The 15,012-nt window shown below is 42.2% G+C and overlaps 1 protein-coding gene across 1 annotated transcript in view; it reads right to left on the bottom strand.

Annotated features, from left to right (window-relative positions):
* LOC139386813 (arf-GAP with GTPase, ANK repeat and PH domain-containing protein 3-like) overlaps positions 1 to 15,012 on the bottom strand; it is a 274,884-nt gene that overhangs the window by 250,483 nt on the left and 9,389 nt on the right. The gene's annotated exons all lie outside the window — the stretch shown is intronic.

Raw genomic sequence — 15,012 nt, 5'->3', positions numbered from 1 at the left:
GATTTATCGGTAGTGACTGTGTTTCCTAGCTTCAGCGCAGTGGACAGCTGGGAGGAGGTGCTCTTATTCTCCATAGACTTTACAGTGCCCCAGAACTTTTTTGAGTTTGTACTATAGGATGCAAATTTCTGTTTGAAAAAGCTAGCCTTAGCTTTCCTAACTGCCTGTGTATATTAGTTCCTAACTTCCCTAAAAAGTTGCATATCACAGGGGCTATTCGATGCTAATGCAGAACGTGGTACTGGGGCATTGGAAGCAAAAGAGGAATGACAATCGAAACATAATAAATATCTAATACGAAAAAGAGTTTCCATCTTTTCATGATGTTCTGCAATCTGCACTTCACTGTCCATCCACCCACCCACCCAACCATAGTACACACTAGTTTTCATCATGGTGGATGAATGTGGCTGGATTACAAACCTGAAATCGTGTTCTTTTCACAGATTGAAATGATCTGTGAATCAGTTTTCTGAGCTAGAGAGAGACGCACTCGGTTCTTCAGCTTCTACTTGAAGAAAGTGTTTGCAGTGAATGTCTTAAGAAGCTTGGGATGCCAAAAAAGTCCCATATTTATTTTTTAAGTGACTATGTTTAGTTCCACCTGGCAAATGTTTTAAAGACCACTCCCACTAGAAGAGGATCAGGTAGGGTTCATAGACCACTCCCACTAGAAGAGGATCAGGTAGGGTTCATAGACCACTCCCACAAGAAGAGGATCAGGTAGGGTTCATAGACCACTCCCACAAGAAGAGGATCAGGTAGGGTTCATAGACCACTCCCACAAGAAGAGGATCAGGTAGGGTTCATAGACCACTCCCACTAGAAGAGGATCAGGTAGGGTTCATAGACCACTCCCACTAGAAGGGGATCAGGTAGGGCTCATAGACCACTCCCAACACACCAATCTTGTTTAAAAATAATTGGAATGAAAGTTGGACGGGTGAAGTGGTTCTTCTCAGAGCATATCCAACCCTTCACACCATCCAAAAACCTCCCATGTTTGGCTTTACCGTTATGTTACACACACACACACACACACACACACACACACACACACACACACACACACACACACACACACACACACACACACACACACACACACACACACACACACACACACACACACACACACACACACACACACACACACACCTTGACAATGTGCAGGCTAAAAGTTTTGCATTGCTCAGCTAGCGTTTTCAATGCTACGTTTGACCTTTTCACTTCATCATGAGCATACTGTATATAAGTGTATAGAGACAATTTTTGCACTCCTTGATATACAGTGAAGTATTTGCCCTCTTTCTGATTCTCTCTATTTTGGCCCCCTCTTCCATGCAGAACTGCTTTAACTCAACAACATTTGTGGGTTTTCGAGCATGAACTGCTCGTTTCAGGTCCTGCCACATCTCAAATCAGACTTAGGTCTGGACTAGGTCATTACAAAACTTCAAAATGTGTCGTTTCATCCATTCTGATGTAGACTTTGTGTGTTTTGGATCATTATCTTTCTGCATGACCCAACTGCGCTTCAGCTTCAGCTGACAGACGGATGGCCTGACATTCTCCTGTAGTTTTCTGATAGAGCAGAATTCATGGATAATTCAATGGCAAGTCATTCAGGTCCTGAGGTCCTGAGGTCCTTGCCAGTGATTGGTCAACAGTAGGGATTCTTCAATAAAGTATTTCTTGTCCTTCAACTTTAAGAAGACTCATTTTCAAGCACATTTTTTAGTTCAGAAATACTGCACCAAACATCGTAGTTAGATGTAAAATTGAGCGATTAAGATCTCCTTTGCAAAAACGTCAAAATCAGAAAGGGTGCAAATACTTCTCATAGCACTGTACATTTCCTTGTGCACCTTTGAGTCTTCTGGTTGGGTCTAATTATATACTGCACGTATAACAGACCCAGTGCATAATAAATCCATAAATACAGTGGTGCAGAAGAAAGCCACGGCAAATTTGCATGGCTAGACAGTCCAAGGATAGGTCAACAAGGCTTGGGGCCTATACAATCAACAGACAACATCCCCAGTCAAAACAAAAAAAACATCCAAGCTGTTGAAATCATATACGGTCCTTCAATAAGAACATTTCAGAGAACAATGTGTTGCAATTGCAGTCAGGGACCTTGTTATGAATGCAGCAGAGACAATACAAGCCATTGATTGGCCCCTCCTGAACAGCTTTGAACTGCAACCAACCGCTCGCTGTGTGACGCCTTAAGAACACATCCATCTACAGTAACTGATTTCTGTGGCCATTCACTTGTTCATTGAGGCAGTGCCATGAGGACAGGACAGAGTCAGATGGCCCTCTGGATGGTCTGTCCTCAGGCTACTGCCACCCTATCTGACAGGATCACATGTCTTTGTCAGGAATAAGGGTGTCTGAGAGGGCTGTAAACAACGGGAGGCAGGGAGTCATAGCGCCAATAGTCAGTGTAATAGGCAAGTGATTACTTTGAAGATTGAGGAGAGATCGGGGAGGAGCGATAGAGACAGTGAGAGCATGAGAGGAGGGGGTAGTTAGCAGTAGCAGTTGTGTGAATTGGCCCTGTCAGGCAACTAGGGTGAGAGTAGGGGGGGCTGCTGAGGTGGAAGACTCCTCTACCACCCCCATTACATCCCATTCATCAAACCCCTCAGGGCTTCGCACTCAACAGCCTTACTTCCTTCCACCCAGGCAGGCGAGGGGGATGTGCAGAGGGGGAGCTTCACACCTCCAGGGAGCCCCTCGACACAGAGACACCCTCCCTGGCCAACTCCTTCCCTGGCGGTTACATAACAGGCAGCCGTGCCTACTTACCGCCCACCACCCACCAGCAGCTTCGCACTGTCCTCAAAGACAGTTATGTAGACTGAGATCCACTTATAGAGGGAGATAGATAGAGATGCACATAAGAGATGCACAAATAGAGATATAGAGAGTGAGCCCATGGAAGTTGCATATCTAACTCAGACTGACAGGTCGGTGTTTCTTTCTTCGGTCAGAATAGGTATGACAGTGAAGGCCGTGAGGTCTAAACGTTGGCACAAAATAAATAAATATGTTAGGCCTTTATTAGGCAACTTTGTGCAGTGGGCGGGGACTTCTTTTGCTTTATACTCCTATTGAACATTTCCTATTACGCACCTGCAAAACATTCCCGACATGTAACTACTGAGGGTATTTTACTGTGATTCTGGTTCACCTCAGACAAACTGGAAAACCTAGATACTCCCGGTATTTGCATGGACAGAGGCGGCTGATGTGGTTCAACCTCCGTCACCAATGGTACGCCAGAGCTCCGAGGCTCTGTACAAATACTATAAGTGTTAATGGTGTTCTCTCCACCCCAACTAGCTGCACATAACCACACACACACACACAACCACACACAGCAGGGAAAATCTTGAGCCCTCTCCCAAATGACACATTCAGAGAAGACGAAAGACAAGACAGTGATGGCTAATTGGGCCAATTCCTGACAAAATATCTTGCAAATTGAGATGAAAAGGGCCCCATTGTCCTCATGCAGAAACCAAAGCCAAATCTTTGACCAATACACAGTCCAATTACCCCAACCCTGAGGGTTATGGCACCACTTGTTCCTGAGCTGTACTAGAGTAGACTCTGAGCTGTACTGTATGTTACTGCAAGTGTCATAATTCTATTTTTTATTTAACCTTACAGTATTTTCTGTGAGGCTAGCAGTTTGCCCCTGTGTGTGTGAGAGAGAAAGAGAGATGGCAGAAAAGAGGAGAGCTCATCTTCTGAGAGCTTTTTTCTGCCTGGCCTGCTGATCACTGCACTTTTCCTGCCAGCTCTGCCTTGCTCACACAGCCACTGAGGAACACCTTATCATAAAAATGGTTCCTGATGCAGATATAAAAACACCTGGTTGAGCCTTGAGCTAAAGTCTTTTTCTTCTAAATTAAAGGGTAGTTAGCATATTATTTTGCAGAAAATTGACTTTTTTTTAAAAAAACATTTAACTAGGCAAGTCAGATAAGAACAAATTCTTATTTACAATGACTGCATAGGAACAGTGGGTTAACAGCATTGTTCAGGGGCAGAATGAGAGATTTACCTTGTCAGCTCAGGGATTCGATCCAGCAACATTTCGGTTACTGGCCCAATGCTCTAACCACTAGGCTACTTGCCGCCCCACGGAGACAATATGCCTACATTTCATCTCAGGTTTTGTCATATTAAGTTTTGCATTGGAAGTTCCACCTCAGAGCATGACAACATTTTGGATGAGGTGTTATTAGAATGGAGTCGGTCTGTGTGCATGACATGGCTGCTCGGCAATGCAGCGTTAGGATGACCTTCCTGTGCCCAAATCTCTATAGTAACCGCTTTCCTAACTAACCCGGCAGGCTATTGAAGAACAGGTCATTCATATTAATAACTCAGGATGCAACACAAGTTGTCTCCATTCCTTATTCACATCTGCCTTCTGATGCTTCTTATAGCCAAGCTTTTATTTCTCGGTGGTGCTTTTATTTATAATAATTTCAGGACATTTGGCTTTTCCCCTTGAAAAATGTTGTCGTTTTTCCGTTAGGGTCTACTTGTTTAAAACAGAGCAGGGTCTCTCAGTGCTCTGTTTTCTGAGATATTGTCCACCTTAACCAATGGATCTTTGGAATTGTTATAATATAATGGCTTAGAATACAAAGAAAGATATTTTCTACAAAACCACCTGTGTGTAATGCATTATGGGTGCAGTAACGCATACACTAGGATCTTGTTGGGGGGGGGGGGGGGGGGGTAGGAGCTGTAATGAATGCTTATAGCATGTTTATGATGTTATATGCGTCCTCTGTGAAATATATTATCAATGTGTGTATAGTGTTTGTGCCATAAACATTGTACATATATAGGCCATAGAAAGTGTTACCAACCAAAGTGTTGGAATAAGGAAACTCCAGGATACTAGCGTTCTGGTTTGCATCACAATGCTCTTTTACAGACCACTAAAACCAACTAAAGGTCTATATTAGGATTTACAGAACAAACCAAAGTGTCATCATCTATTCAAGCTCAAGCCAGGGCCAAAAAGTAAAACCCAACAAAGGCACAAGTTCAGTAGGGACATAAAACCAACTGAACCACATCCAGCCAAGACCGACCTAGACAAGAAACTAACAAAAACCTCCTCACAGCTTGGAGCTTGTCCGTGACCTGGCCCATACCAGTCACCCTCCCCGTGCTAACAGATGAATGACCAGCCTGGAAACTACTTCAAAGGTGGGGTCCAAAATGGCTGCCAGGGGTGTATGTGTTCCTTCCTGGGTCGTAGTTACACACATGGTTCACATACTACACCACATGACACGGGTCCCGGGGGAGTGGAGTGGCTTTGGGTTATTCCCATCAGGGAACGCAGGAAACGTGGGAATAAACCGTAATGGGGTCATACTATAGTTCCCTCTGCTGTATTTCCTTTCAGAAATGGTCCTTTAGACAAGCACTCTTAAAACGAGTCTTACCTCTACTGTTGTGATAAACAATGCATGGACAGCGAAGCTAAAACTTAATTTCATTCTATACTCCAGTATTTTGGATTATCTTACAGTACCACCCCCCCCCCCCGTGGGGATTAATAAGTGAATATAGGCAATGCCCACAAAAAAAGTGGGTATATGGCTTATACCTGCTTATACCCTCTGCTACACCACTGGACTTACCCAAGAAGACTCTAAGCTGTAATTGATGCCAAAAGGTGTTTCTAACACATATTGACTCAAAACTTTTGCAACGACTACAGAAGTATGGCTACCTTCCCCACACAGACCCCAGAATGGTTATCCTGCGTTCAGCCCAGACCATGCAACAAGCCATCGCAGCCATGCAGCGCATCTACGGCCTCAATGTTACAGGGACACTGGATGAGAGGACCACAGAGTGAGTAGACACACATACACGTACACATACACGTATTTATTTGGACAGCGAAGCTAAAACTTAATTTCACTCTATACTCCAGTATTTTGGATTATCTTACAGTATCATCCCCCCCCCCATGGATACCATGATTACGGAAAATGTAAAAATAATGATTAGTGAGAAAGTTAGAGGCATAAATATCATACGCGCAAAAAAATGCTAACCTCCTGTTATTGGTAATGGTGAGAAGTTTGCATGTTTTGGGGGTATGACCTTTGTACCTGTTAAGCATAAGTTTCAGAGTCCACATGTTTGATGTTGTTTGCAATGTTACTACTTTTACTGTAATTCCTCTCAAATTGGTGAAAAATAGCTCTAAAAAGAAACAGTTGGTGTGCGTTTGTAGTTAGTCGCTCCTACTTGGAATGTTTCCAACGGAAGTCGTTTGAAAGCAGTGTACACAGGGTCACAGAGCTGGCTGCTAGCCTTCAACATGATGACATCTACACCAGAAATGTAAGACGGAGGCGAAAACTCTGACACATTAAAACAAGCTCTATTGACAACTGACTTGCCTCAGTAAAACAACCAGGAACACCTACACTACTAGAAAGCAGATATGCTTGTTGTGTTCCGTTAAACAATATATTAAAATGTCAAGAAAATGTATATGCTTGTTGTGTTTTTAATAATATAGTGATACTTGCCTCAGAAAAACTACAACCAAGAGCAACTACAGTATATATAGTTCCATGAGAAGAATAGTGATCTGTGTGTGTTGTGTTTGTGTAATATACACTGAACAAAAATATACAATGCAACATGTAAAGTATTGGTCCCATGTTTCATGAGCTGAAATAAAATCCCAGCAATGTTACACACGTATAAAAAGCTTATTTCGCTCAAATGTTGTGCACAAATGTGTTTACATCCATGTTAGTGAGAATGTATCCTTTACCAAGATAATCCATCCACCTGACAGGTGTGGCATACCAAGAAGCCGATTAAACAGCATGATTATTACACAGATGCACCTTGTGCTGGGAACAATAAAAAGCCACTAAAATGTGCAGTTCTGTCACACAATCCCACAGATGTCTCAAGTTGAAGGAGCATGCAATTGGCATGCTGAATGCAGGAATGTCCACCAGAGCTGTTCCTAGAGAATTGAATGTTAATTTCTCTACCATAAGCCATAACCATTTCTCTACCATCTATAGCCTCACAACCGCAGACCATGTGTAACCACAACAGCCCAGGACCTCCACATCTGGCTTTTTCACCTGTGGGATCGTCTGAGACCAGCCACCCGGATAGATGATGAAACTGTGGGTTTAAACAACTAGGGCTGTGGCAGTCATGACATTTTGTCAGCCGTTAGTCATGCAAAAGATGTCCGGTCTCACAGTAAATCGATCAATAATTAACAAACACATTTAGCATCTCCAGGCCTCCACACATACAAGCTGCTGATTCACACCTTTGGAACATCTACATGTAAAAAAAGTAGAATAAATCTATTGGATATACACCATAACGATAAATCCATTATTTATTTAGGCAGGTCTAAAGAAACATGAAGAAAATTTATTTCAGAAGAACAGAATATGAGTTGGTCTACTGTATGTTATATGGCTAGGCACCATGCCATAGTTTGTAGGCTTGTTCACTTAGCAGGCAAGATATGCTTATAAGTACCATGTCATTATTTTATAGTAAGAAGATTATAATGAATTTAGCTGAATAAAATATAAATAATATTTTCCCCATTCCAGAGGAGTGTGTGCATATGAAATGGCTGTTGAGTGTAAAAGTGATCATTTGAAACAGCTCCTATATGCTAGATTTATAATTATTTGGCAACTTTAATTGTAAATGATAGAATGCCTTCAAAATGAAAAGATATGGGCTGCATGATGCGACTATAGGCTATTGATTTGTGAAAGTTGCAAGAAATGCTTGCACTCTGTTCTCTATTCAAGTGATCATTATGTCACCCATCAGACTATTCTCAATTTAATCTAGTCTTTACTAATATGTCAAATGAGTTTAGATTTAGAATGTCCCATTATCAAATGGACACGAACAGTGGCAAGAGAAAAAAAGACATCTGTATGCACTTGAATAGTGAATGGAGGCCATTTTCCCACTGATTAGTCCCATGTCAGATAGGCTACTCTGGTTATTTCGCTGTGCAACCGGTGAAATTCTGCCATTAACTCTGTATGCCATGGGCTCTCCAAACCTGTTCCTGCAGCTACCCAGCGCTTCATTTGATAAATAAAGTTACATCTGTTCGGGAACATCGATAGTAACAGGTTTTCACAACGAAACATATTTCATTAAACTGTTGCCAGCCCCTCTCTGCGCACTGGAGAAAGAATTGAAGGAGAGAAGGGAGGAGATGGTAATGCACAATGGTGAGATTCTGTAGTCAAAAGGTAATGTGTCAGCCTATTAATTATGAAAATACTGTATTAAAAAAATGCCCTATTACTAGGCTATTCAAAACCAAAAGGCACTATAATGTTGGCGAACTGAATCTGTTTAATTTAGGCTAGACCAATTATGTACCAAAGATCTCTTAAATCAGTTTTTTGTATGTTTTTCTGCCTTCTGTAATATGTGGTAGGCTATGCTTTGTATAAAAAGGCACAAACATTTTAATTCAGAATTGTTTTCATTTATAAGCCTATACATAAGCTCTAATATGCATATAATATGCATATAAAAGTTTTGAATTCATCGTCACCTTAGAAGGACTTCTCCATTTCGTTGTGTTAGGCCTTAAAATATCCACAATGTCACATTTTTTTCCCCACTCAGTTTCAACCAGTTGTTGAAGTTTTCAAATTTATCAATCACAGTGAGGTGAGTTTTAAAAGCACATACTTTTATATGATTTTTTTATTGCATTTGCAGATGTCAGACTGGTTATATAGGGACAATAGAGCCCTGAGTACAAGGCCATCAGCGACCTGATGATTGTAAGCAAGTTGGGTACTACTAACATGTCAAGAGTGCATAAAAAGGAGATTACCATGATTCAACGGTCAAATATAATTTTTCTGTGGTCATGAATGCCAGTGTGGCGGTAATGCAGTCACCGCAACAGCCCTATGCACAACTGAAGAATTTTTGCACAAACCGTCTCAGGGAAGCTCATTTGCGTGCTCGTTGTCCTCACCAGGGTCTTGACTGCAGTTCAGCATCGCAACTGGGGCAAATGCTCACCTTCAATGGCCACTGGCACGCTGGAGAAGTGTGCTCTTCACGGATTAATCCCGGTTTCAACTGTACCGGGCAGATGGTAGACCGCATGTATGGAGTCGTGTGGGCGAGTGGTTTGCGGATGTCAACGTTGTGAACAGAGTGTCCCATGGTGGCAGTGGGATTATGGTATGCGCACGCATAAACACAATTGCATTTTATCGAGGCAATTTGAATGCACTGAGATACTGTGATGAGATCTGGAAGACCATCCACTGCTATTACCTCACGTTTCAGCATGATAATGCACAGACACGTGTCACAAGGATCTGTGATCAACTCCTGGAAGCTGAAAATGTCCCAGTTCTTCCATGGCCTGCATACTCACCAGACATGTCAGCCATGTCAGCCAGAGTATGTTTGGGATACTCGATCGATGTGTACGACAGCGTGTTCCAGTTCCCGCCAATATCCAGCAACTTTGCACAGCCAATGAAGAGGAGTGGGACAACATTCTACAGGCCACAATCAACAGCCTGATCAACTCTATGTGAAGGAGATGTCGCTCTTCATGAGGGAAATGGTGGTCACACCAGATACTGACTGCTTTTCTGATCCACACACCTACCGTCTTGTTTTTTAAATACATGCATTCCCAGTCATGTGATATCCATAGATTAGAGCCTAATGCATTTCAGTCGACTGATTTCTTTATATGAACTGTAACTCAGTAAAATCTTACACATTTTTCCAAGTTGTGTTTATATTTTTGTTCAGTGTATTGTCATCTAATTCTATTTCAAAAGCATGAAGAAAACAAAATGTTGGGGATTATACCATATTATCAACACATTTAACCTAGAAACTATACCAAAAGACCCAATATGCCACATGATTTTGTCAGTATTGCAGAAACTGGAAGTCCTATTGGCTCTGTACTTTCTGGTGGAAAACAGATTCATCATTTCATGGCAATGTGACTGTCAATTTCCTCTGAGACTTTCAAATGAGAGCAGACCTTTTCGGAAATCCGTGCGGCACACTCAACTCCACTGAGGTGTTAGTAATGCTGGCAGTGAAGGGCGCAATAAGACACTCCAAGAACATTACCCCTGAAAGAAACCCATTCACATCCTTCAACATAAGTCATCAAAACAACTCCACCAGCTATTAACTGCCCTTTTGATGGCATGTCAGCACTCAAAACTGTCCACAAATGTCCTTGAGAAGTGACTGATGCACAAGAACTGTGACATGGCCTTGTGCTAGAATTGCTATTTAAGAAATTCTATTTAATATCCCAGTTCCACAGCCAGGCCTCCAACCTTTATATAGACATTCCCAATTAGCTTTCAAGGAGTGGGAGATACAGACTCAGACTCCTGACTCCAATGTAATAACCAGCAGCAGGTTAGCCCATGCGGCCATGATACTACTCTACATTATGGCCACCTCCCGTCTCGGTTTCCCTTATCCAGCATTTTCTAATCAAGGAGGAAAACGTTGTGGGCCTTGAGGGAAAGGGAAGGAATGTCACGGTCTGAAGGTTCTCTTCAGAGAGGCTGAGTAAAGTAGAGCCCTGTGGTTCAGCCTAACCCCACAGCTCCCCGCTACATGCCCATCCCCAACCTGTCTAGATCTCCACACAGTGAGACACGGGACTGCTGGCAGGCTTGGAGGCCTGGAACCTTTCACTCCCTCCGTCACTGCTTTGTAATCAGAGCCCCTTCCAGAGACCCTGTGTGTTTTTGTTTAACTATCCTTATGGGTACCTGAAGTCCTCACAAGGATAGCAAAACAAGAACAATTCGGACAAGTGGGGTTAGTTTTAGGTATATTTTGGGGGTTAGGGGTTTGGTGTTAAGGTTAGATTTAGGATGGGAATCAATTATTTTGTCCCCACAAGGATAGCAATACAAAAATGTGTGTGTCTGTGTGTATGTTATTGACTGTACGTTTGTTTATGTGTAACTCTGTGTTGTTTTTGTCGCACTGCTTTGCTTTATCTTGGCCAGGTCACAGTTGTAAATGAGAACTTGTTCTCAACCGGTCTACCTGGTTAAATAAAGGTGAAATTAAAAATATAAAAATGACTGCTTTCCAACACCCCTTCCCTTCCTCTGTCAGTGGCCATCTGCTTGCAGGCCTGGCAGGAGACACAGTACTTCCATGATGTGATCAGGACGGATAGAACACAGCCGGGTTGAGAAAACACAACAAATGATTTTGACCACTGCGAAACTTTGGCGACAAGGTAATTACAGGTGTCAAGTGAAGATCCATTACTGTTCCTTTTGTTTATATAGAGCACAGAGAGATAGTGCTGAAAGGACAAGCCTTCTACAGAATTTCTAGAGGTACATTTCTCATCATGATGTATCATTGACAGTAATTGTGACGATCACACTCACTTTGAATGGAGTAACACTCACTTTGAATGGAGTAACACTCACTTTGAATGGAGTAACACAGAGCTCCTCTCCACATTCATTATGCTTCTAGTCCTGGTGTGATCAAATATTACCATAGACATGGAGTAGATGGAAACATGTCTCAAAAAAGCTTTACGTTTTTTACAATTCCCCACAACCCTCTACAGTCGAAACCAGATTATAAAAATAAAAAAATATTTTAAAATATTATTTTTTTTTAAACTGTCCATCAATGAGAGAGAAAGCCTTTGTTCAACAAAACAATGGAGGACATTCTACTGTGGAGGGAGCATTGCATCACATTATTCACTAAGACCTATGCAGTAATGGCCTTGTGCAGAGAGTACTGAGGGGACGACAGAGCCACAGAGATACTGCATAGTGCACACAGGCAGCCCTACCACGACCTCACAGACACATTCATGCCCTGTGATTGGCTGTGTCGCTTGGCACATCCCTGACAACTGTAGGGGTCTGAGGTCAGGGCTTTTGACACGGAGAGCAAGGCGTGTGCAATCGCCATATCAACTGCCACCCATGCATCTGTCAAGGCTTGGGGGAAAGGCTTACTGTACTCCCATATTCAATTATTCAAATGTTCCAATAGGCTGGGCTCGATGGAAAAAAACGATTAAGGGGGATCTTTGACAGTTCTCTAAGATTCAACAGAGATGAATGGTCTTCATTTTCTTGTTTTCTCTCCAGAGAAACCAACATTGTGCTGCTAGGTTGGTCGATAGTCAGTTGCTGGCGTAGATCTAGTATTTTCTTCTCTAAAGTAAAAGTTAAAAGCAACAGCAGAGAACACTTTGTAGAATGAGCCAATCCCCACAAGGGTGACAGGCATGATGGCTTCATCCACCTTACAGGTGTTCACTCCAATCTTTGTTGGTTCACATGTATGAAAGACTGGGGATGTGTGGCACTGTACATCTCTTTGAAGAAAAAGGAAGCTTTGCAGTCACATTCTTAGGAGCACACAACTGCCATCTTCCAGTCAACCCTATAGTAACGAGGTGCATTGTGGGTTTTGTTTTCCTCTTCCTTAAAACGAGAAAGAAAATGTGTCCATTTACAAAATAACATTTCAAATTCAAAACCGTTGGTGTCAAAATAAATAGTCAAATGTCAGAGAAACAAAAGAGAAAATTTCAACAGTCAGAGACACATTGTACTTCCAGTGATCTAAAGATGACGGTATTTTGTTCCAGTTTGTGCTCCTCTCAGAGGTTGAATACATGGGAAATCCAACAAGCTGCAGGATTATTTCAGGTTGTCCTAGTGTGGCAGGCAGATGTGTTTATACGGCAGGCTTTACTTTGGTACAGATTTAGAGCCAGCAAACAGTCTCCCAGCTACTCTATAAACACAACATTCCACATTAAAACACTTCATAAGAGATGCAGGTGGTGGAGTTGACTGACTCTTTCACTCTACTCCCTTGTAAAATGACTGGTTCTGTGATGACAAACTGAAATAGACTGGACTGGTTTTCTTTATACACTAGTAGCAGCAGTGCCTTGGCTTTGACAAGGATGCTCCATACTGATCAATACCTGTGGATGTCATATCCCACCAGTATCCAGAAAAAAACTATTCACAACTCCCACACATCTTATACTAGCCCCCATAATATCGATCCACCACCTAGCAGAGCTCCTGTGCAGAAAACACTCAAATTTCAATTTCCGCTCAACGTTGTGGGCCTAAAACTGTTTTTTTTTTTGTGGATGACTGAAGGTTATTTGCAAGTGCAAAGTAAGTGAAAAGGAGAAACAGGTGCCTTAATTGGGGCACACAGACCACTGTGTCCATACTACCAGAGGAGAAACCAAATCCATAGGAGCATGCCTTACTGTTTAATTATCAGTCTGATAGGCAGTGTGTCAACACTGTGAGAGCATTGAGAATGCAAACAGCACTTGCCATAAACCCATATAAATAATCGGCATCACTGAATATGACATCAGTTAGTCATTTCATTCTCATTTCAAGGGTAGAGGAAAAATCAGCAAAAAGGAGAGATGCAACATCTTCACTACGTTCTTATGGGCCTCTAGAGAGGTTACGTTCACTATGGTAATTGACTAAAGGAGAGATGTGTTTAGGCAGGCTCTTGTGCCAGAGGACAGCTTATGTTATGTGCCACACTCTGGCAGCAGTCTGGGCTCCCCTGTGTCTTCCTCTATCTTCTCTGTCTTCTCTCTCGCTCTCTCAGTCTCCTCTGTGTTGTCGCTTCTAGCATTTTCTGTACACAATGTGCCATTGTGCTGGACTCAATACTGAAGTGAGTGCAGGCTTGTTAGCCCATGCTCGAGATCCCCATATTGCATCACTACCTGGGGCAGCTGTGGGTTCAGGAGGTAAGGCCACCGGCCTTCCTTGACATTGGTTAGTGTCTGGGTGAGTCCCTTGAAGCCAACGGGAGTTTGAAACAACAAGCATAGAGGTACATGAATAGTAATAATCAAAACAAATGAACAGATGTTATGATATAAACAACAGCTTATTACAACACCCACAGGCGTCAGTTGTGTTTATTACTGTACAACTACACCCTCTTAAGACACCTCATATACTAAAACAGTGAAAATCTGAGATTCTATCAAAGAAAGCTGGGTTAGGTTAACTCAAGACTGACAGTCAAATCTTCTCCAAACTGAACTGTAAAAGTTTAATGTAAAAACATAAATGAGGGTAACAATTACAACAGCCTTCATCACCAAATGAAAGGAGCCATGTTCCCAAAAGCAAACCTTGTTAATGGAACACAACCCTGGTCCTCATTGGAATGGCTAAATATAACACAGAAATAATCGGCGAAGAGCTGCTTCTGTATCACACTGATCTAGATTTTACTTTTACACTTTTCACAGCTAACCCAAAAGTGTTTTCTTCCTAAAACAGGCATGCCCTCATTCAAATCCGGCCTACCGGTAATACCATTGAGGCTATGCAGTGTGAATGACACTACTGTTTAAAAGATAACAAGCCTCTCTTCCCAGCATTGGACCTATAAAAATCTCAGTCACATCTGAGATTGTGTATTTTAGCTGAATGGCCAGTTTCCCCGCTCTTTAAAACAAATAAATTACACAGAGGGGATGTAATATCACCAACGTGCAATCATTGGACAATAAACGAGGCACGATCACGAATATCCTACCAAAAGTACATCAAAAACTGTAATATCTTATGTTTCACGGAATCGTGGCTGAATGATGACATGGATATTCAGCTAGCGGGATATACGCTGCACCAGCAAGATAGAACAGCACACTCCGGTAAGACGACGGGGGGCTGTCTGTGCATATTTGTAAACAACAGCTGGTGCACGAAATCTAAGGAAGTCTCTAGATTTTGCTCGCCTGAAGTAGAGTATCGTGTGATAAAATGCAAACACTATTTGCCAAGAGAGTGTATTCATCTATACTTTTGTGGCTGTTTATTTACCACCACATACAGATGCTAGCACTAAGACAGC

The sequence above is a fragment of the Oncorhynchus clarkii genome, chromosome 28, assembly GCF_045791955.1.
Source record: "Oncorhynchus clarkii lewisi isolate Uvic-CL-2024 chromosome 28, UVic_Ocla_1.0, whole genome shotgun sequence".
In the NCBI taxonomy this organism is placed as follows: Eukaryota; Metazoa; Chordata; class Actinopteri; order Salmoniformes; family Salmonidae; genus Oncorhynchus; species Oncorhynchus clarkii.
The sequence above is the reverse complement of the archived record's forward strand: the minus strand, read 5'-3'. Positions and strand labels throughout refer to the sequence as shown.